Genomic DNA, 6,000 nt, shown 5'->3' with positions numbered 1-6,000 from the left:
ACCCAGTTCCAATAGATCTGAGATCTGTCATGGTCTCCAGGACCTCTCCCAATGAGGTGTGTGGCTTCCAGTGACCATGCAAGGAGACACATTAGGGTTTGGGAAGAAAAGAACATGAAGACACATGCACACACTCACACAAAATCATCCTTTAGGATTTTAGTTTTTTGTATGTTTTATAATGTACATGCCAAGTAGAATAAGCATGTAGTGGACACTTCTTGGTAATTACAGTATTAGAATTAAAATCTCCTTTGAGAGAATGTAGTTAAGGATTCCCAAAGAAGAATTTGCTTCAGGGAGCTGGTCACTTTAGAAATACAGATTCTGAGGGCCTGTCTCAGTCCTACCACCTCAGCCCGGAGCGTGTTAGGGGCAGGAACGTGAAATTTAATAAACTCCCTAGTTCATCCCGAAGCAACCCCCTCATGGTTCAGTTTCTCACTGAAATCTAACCCCTCCTTTTCTTGAAGAGGAAAGTGACTCTTGAAGGAATAAAGTGACTTGCCACGGACACAGCAGATTTGTAGCAAAGTCCAGACCCATGTCGTCTGTCTTCTAACCCTGTGCTTGCTCCATCTCACATAAAACATGGTTGAATTTCAAGCTCCAGGCATAGCTTCCTAGCATTTCCCAGACTCTCTCTTCGCCCATTCTATCACTCTGGATGCTTCCCAGGGGTTTATTATCTGTGGAAAGATATCCAGAATGATGTCATTAATATCATTGCTAGCAGAGTCATGCAGAAACCGAGAAAGTTCAAGCTGCAGCATGTTATGTTGCACAAATGACTTGATTTCCAGATGGAACTCACAGGGGGCAAAATTTTAAAACCACTAAGTCATGTTGATTGTGATTAGCAATGCAAAAGCATGTGAGCTTTTGAAGATGTAAGAAACACAAGAGGAGGACCTCTCGCAAACCCATTTTCAGCATAGGTGGAGTCAATGCATAGTAGCCCTGGCAACTACAATGGAGAATTAAGAAGGAACAGCTTTAGAGAGTTTGCTGATAGATTTGTTATCTCTTTCTGTGGAACAAATTACCTCAAAATTTAGTGACTTTTAACACCACACATTTATTATCTCATAGTTTCTGTGGGTCACCAGTTGGGCACTGCTTAGCTAAGTGCCTCAGGCTCAGTGTCTCTCACAGCTGCTATCAAGGTGTTGGCTGGGGTTGCAGTCTCAGCTGAAGACTTCCAAGCTCACTCAAGTGGGTGTTAGCAGAATTTAGTTCATCCAGGACTATTGGACTGAGGGCCTTAGGTCCTTAATGGCTGTTGGCCTGAGACCTCCCTCGGGTCCTTGCCATGGGGCCTCTCACAGGGCAGTTCAGAACATGGTGGCTGGCTTCCAGCAGTCTGAGCAGGCAGGAGAGCCAGAAAGGGCAAACAAGATAGAATCCAGGGTCTTTCTGCAGTTTAATATTGGAAATGATGTCCCTCCCATCAGCCCTGCCATTCACCAGGTCCAGCCCACACTCAAGGGGAGGGGATTACCCAGGGGTGTGAGTACCAGGAGGTGGGGCTCACTGGGGGCCATCTTGGAGGCTGCTGACCACGCCTGTGGGAGGACTAGGTGGAGATACCCAGCAGGAACTCGGACATCTGAGTTGGAAGCTCTAGGGAGATATCTGGACTGCAGATACAGATCTGGGAGTTAGAAGCATTTTATGAGCAGGAGGTGAAATCATGGGAATAGATAAAGTCAGCCAAGAAGAACATTTTTTTTTTAAAAGGTATTCACTAATTACTACTACTATTATTACTACTATTAACTACAAATTGTTAACTTCTTAGAGAAACTTCAGACTGAGAGTAAAAACAAAAACGTGTAGAAAAAGATAAATGTCACCAACCAAGGCTACTTGTCACTCCTAATGTGATTAAAACTTTCAGATTAGGCCATAAAAATCTGGGCTAGGGCATGTGGCGTTTCCTGTTATGATTAGAATATTATTAAGATTCTGAGAAAAAGCTCATTCCCCCGAAAAATTCCATAAAATAGGTGACCAATTGAAAACTGGAAGGTCTCCTGATGAAGAAAAATAGTCCAGTTCATTTTCCATCAGTTTTAAGCTACAAATCTCATGGATCTCAGTGTTTCCAAGTTTGGGGTAGTGAATATTATAAATATTCATATAATATGATTAATGGTAGTCATTTACAGGCCGACTCCCACAGGCCCACGATACACCTCCCCTTGGTAAACACCCAGCCCAGGGCGTGTCACAGAAGCCTTGGAGAGCTAAGAGTATGTCACAGTGAAGGATGAGAAAACACCTCCTATGTCCCCTTTGGCCCATGATCTTTTCTCCCTCTGTGCCTTTGCCTCATGCTCATTTCTTCCTTCTGGAATGTTCTACCCAGACAGTTCTATGCAGCCAAATCCTACCCTCCCTTCAAGGCTGTGCTCAGATTTTGTCTCTTCCCCTAAGGCTTCCTGCCTGGACCACCCTACCCCACCTCCCTCCTCTCTGGACTCCTGCTTTGGTGCCACTCATTTTTGAAGACCAATGGCTGGGACCGCTTTCTCTGCTTGCTTTTATCTTATTCATCAGGGGTTGGCAAACTATGGCTTGTGTGGCAAATATGTCCTCAGTGTCTGTTTTTATATGACTTGCACTTGCAGAGTTGTTATTGCATTTTTAAATTGTTGAGAAAGCCTGAAGAATAGTATTTTGTTTCATGCAAGAATGATATGAAATTCAAATTCAAAGTCCATAAAGTTTTATGTTGGTCAATAAAATGCTTGCGGAAATTTGCTCTCTTTTGCCTCTCAGCCCACAAAAGCTTAAAATATTTAGTATCTGTCACTTTGTAGGAAGTTCGCTGACCCCTGCTCCAGGCACTCAATTCCTGCCTCCTGAGAGAGGGTGTAGCCCTTCGGGGAGGACACAGTTCTGACACTTTCTGGTGGCTTCTGCAGAGTCTGTCATGGTCTGGAGCAGAGTTGGTGTTTAGTAAATACTGTTGAATGGAGCTGAGAGGGAATGTGTTTTTAATTTGAGATGGATACAATGTTATGTCCTTTCTTGCTGTCCAGGCCTTTTCTTTATTCCCCTCTGCTGTTGGGCTGGTATCTGTTATGTCTGGTAGAAAAAATGACAGGGAATACCAGGGTGGGTCACAGAACTCATGGAAAACACAAATGAAATGAAGTCTGGGAACCAGAGGTTTTGTTTTGGGTGGAGAGGAACTGTTTGCTTTGGGGGATTGAGGTAATGAAAGTTATTTCAATAACATAATTTAACAGTTGTACACACTTTCTGCCAGAAGTACAGCTAGGCAAACCTCACCCAGGGACCCCAACTGCAAAATGCAAAGGGTAAATGCTGAGTGTCAAGCAGAGCACAAAACTATACTACATACCTTGGTTCTACTATGTTAAAATACACCATATGGTCAAAGACTGGAGGGGAACTGAAGAAATACAAATTGTTGTGTTAGGGTGATAGGATTATGGGAAAATGCTTTTTAAAAGAACACTTTTCTTTAGTGGCTGAAGTATTTCTACAACAAACAAAACTTCTGAAAATGATTACAATGAAAAAAAATTTATTTTAATTTATTTTTTATTGAAGCATAGTTGGTTTACAGATTATGGAAGTTTTTTGTATGCAACACTTAAAATGAAAAATTCTGTTCCTTCTCTAGCATGCAGAATTTTTACCTGTTTCTTTTTTTTTCTCTTTTTCACCTTGCCCCTCTCTAAAACATAATTTTACAGCGAAGTGGGAATGTCTTAGGATCCTGACTATAAATACAGACACAAACATGTGCAAATAAAAGAGACATTGATTTGTATAATTTTAGACTGTTCTCAATTAAACTCTAAACTACTAAAACACTAAGTGGGAAGAACATTACTACCTTCCACTTAACACAGTACCTGCACAACCAAGGCTTAATCAATGGTAGTTGTAACCATAAAGCCCTCTTCCTGTGCCCTAGATTTTGTAATTCCTCTAGACAGAAAGGGCATCTCCGTCATGGTTGAATCCTTATTTTCTGACATAATGTCTGGCACACAGTGCCTGGCTTTTAATTAAAATGGTTAAGTGAATAAATAAACAATAATATTAAAACGTGGGGGGATATAACATGGAGATACTCTGCTAGTAAGAAGGACTAGTTTGCATCTGCTAATCCCAAACTCCCAGTCCATCCCTTTCCCACCTCTGTCCCCATTGGCAAGCACCAGTCTATTCTCTACATTCGTGATTCTGTTTCTGTTTCATAGACAGGAGAAGGCAACTTAATTCTACCTTTAGTTCTTTTTCAAGCCAAGACCCATTCATTTATATCATGTCCCAAGAGGGAGTGATGGACACAGAAGCACAACCAGGCAATGTTACTCTGTCTATGGCTGGAGGGTTTAGGTCTTTCCTTAACACACAGAGTGATAAAGAAGCCTGAGGTGAGGTTTTGAAGTAGCCATCATATCACCCTCTTGAAAGTAAGTTAATGCATCTGTTTGCTCATTCAACAAATACTCTTCGAGTCCCTGTTATACACACAGAATTGTTCTATGTGATGGGGATGTGAGGAGCTAGAAATGGACACAGAGAGGCAGGGAAGTTGACTATAGTATCTCTTAGTATCCTTTCACTTCCTAGGAGATCTTAGTGACTGCTGCATGGGATAAATGGAGCTCTCAAATAGGATGCAACAGGTTCAGATTGCAGTGAAGCTCCATGGATGAAACCTTGGCTTCCCAGGAGACATCAGGGAAGTTTTATGGATACGGGGAGTGGCTCCAGTCTACCACAAAGATTTAACTGAGATTTTGTGACAGATGGATGAAGTGATGAAATGAAAAGTACCCTTAACTTGTTGTCAGAGGCATTGTTTTGAATCCAGCCCTGACTGTATTTCTAGTTCTATGAAAATAAGCAAATTTCTCATATTTCTGAATGTGATTTTATTCATCTATAAAACTGAGACAGAAATATTTCCCCACAAGATTGTATTAGTTATCTATCCCTGTTTAATAGACTGTCCTAATAATTAAGTTGCATAAAACTATAATGAAAATTATGTGTATGTGTGCTTAGTTGCTCCATTGTGTCCGACTCTTTGTGACCCTTTGGACTGTAGTCCATCAGGCTCTTCTGTCCATGGCATTTTCCAGGCAAGAATACCAGAGTGGGTTGCCGTTTCCTTCTCCAGGGGATCTTCCTGACCCAGGGATCGAACCTGTGTCTGTCTCTTGTGTCTCCTGCATTGCAGGCAGATTCTTTACCTACTGAGCCATATATTTATTCTGTAAATTCACTGGGCAAGTTTTCTGCTGATCTGCTATGATCACGTGTTGTTGTTGTTGTTCACTTACCAAGTCATGTCCAACTCTTTGCAATCTCATGGACTGCAGCATGCCAGGCCTCCCTGTCCCTCACCATCTCCTGGAGTTGGCCCTAGTTTATGTCCATTGATGCCATCCAACCATCTCACTCTCTGTCACCCTTTTCTTCTTCTGCCTTCAATCTTTCCCAGCATCAGAGTCTTTTCCAGTGAGTCAGCTCTTTGCATTAGGTGGCCAAAGTACTGGAGCCTCAGCTTCAGCGTCAATCCTTCCCATGAATATTCAGGGTGCCTTTAGGATTGACTGGTTTGATCTCCTGGCTAATCAAGGGTCTCTCAAGAGTCTTCTCCAGCACCCCTGTTCAAATGCATCAATTCTTCAGCTCCCAGCCTTCTTTATAGTCCAACTCTCACATCCGTACATGACTACTGGAAAGACCATAGCCTTGACTATATGGTCCTTTGTCAGCAAAGTGCTGTCTTTGCTTTTTAATATACTGCCTAGGTTTGTCATAACTTTCCTTCCAAGAAGCAATCATCTTTTAATTTCATGGCTGCAGCCACCATCCGCAGTGATTTGAGCCCAAGAAGAGGAAATCTGTCACTGCTTCTACCTTTTCCTCTTCTATTTGCCATGAAGTGATCTCTTCAAGAAAATTAGAGATACCAAAGGAACATTTCATGCAAAGATAGGC

The sequence above is a fragment of the Bubalus bubalis genome, chromosome 11 (genome assembly GCF_019923935.1).
Source record: "Bubalus bubalis isolate 160015118507 breed Murrah chromosome 11, NDDB_SH_1, whole genome shotgun sequence".
Taxonomy (NCBI): Eukaryota; Metazoa; Chordata; class Mammalia; order Artiodactyla; family Bovidae; genus Bubalus; species Bubalus bubalis.
The sequence above is the reverse complement of the archived record's forward strand: the minus strand, read 5'-3'. Positions refer to the sequence as shown.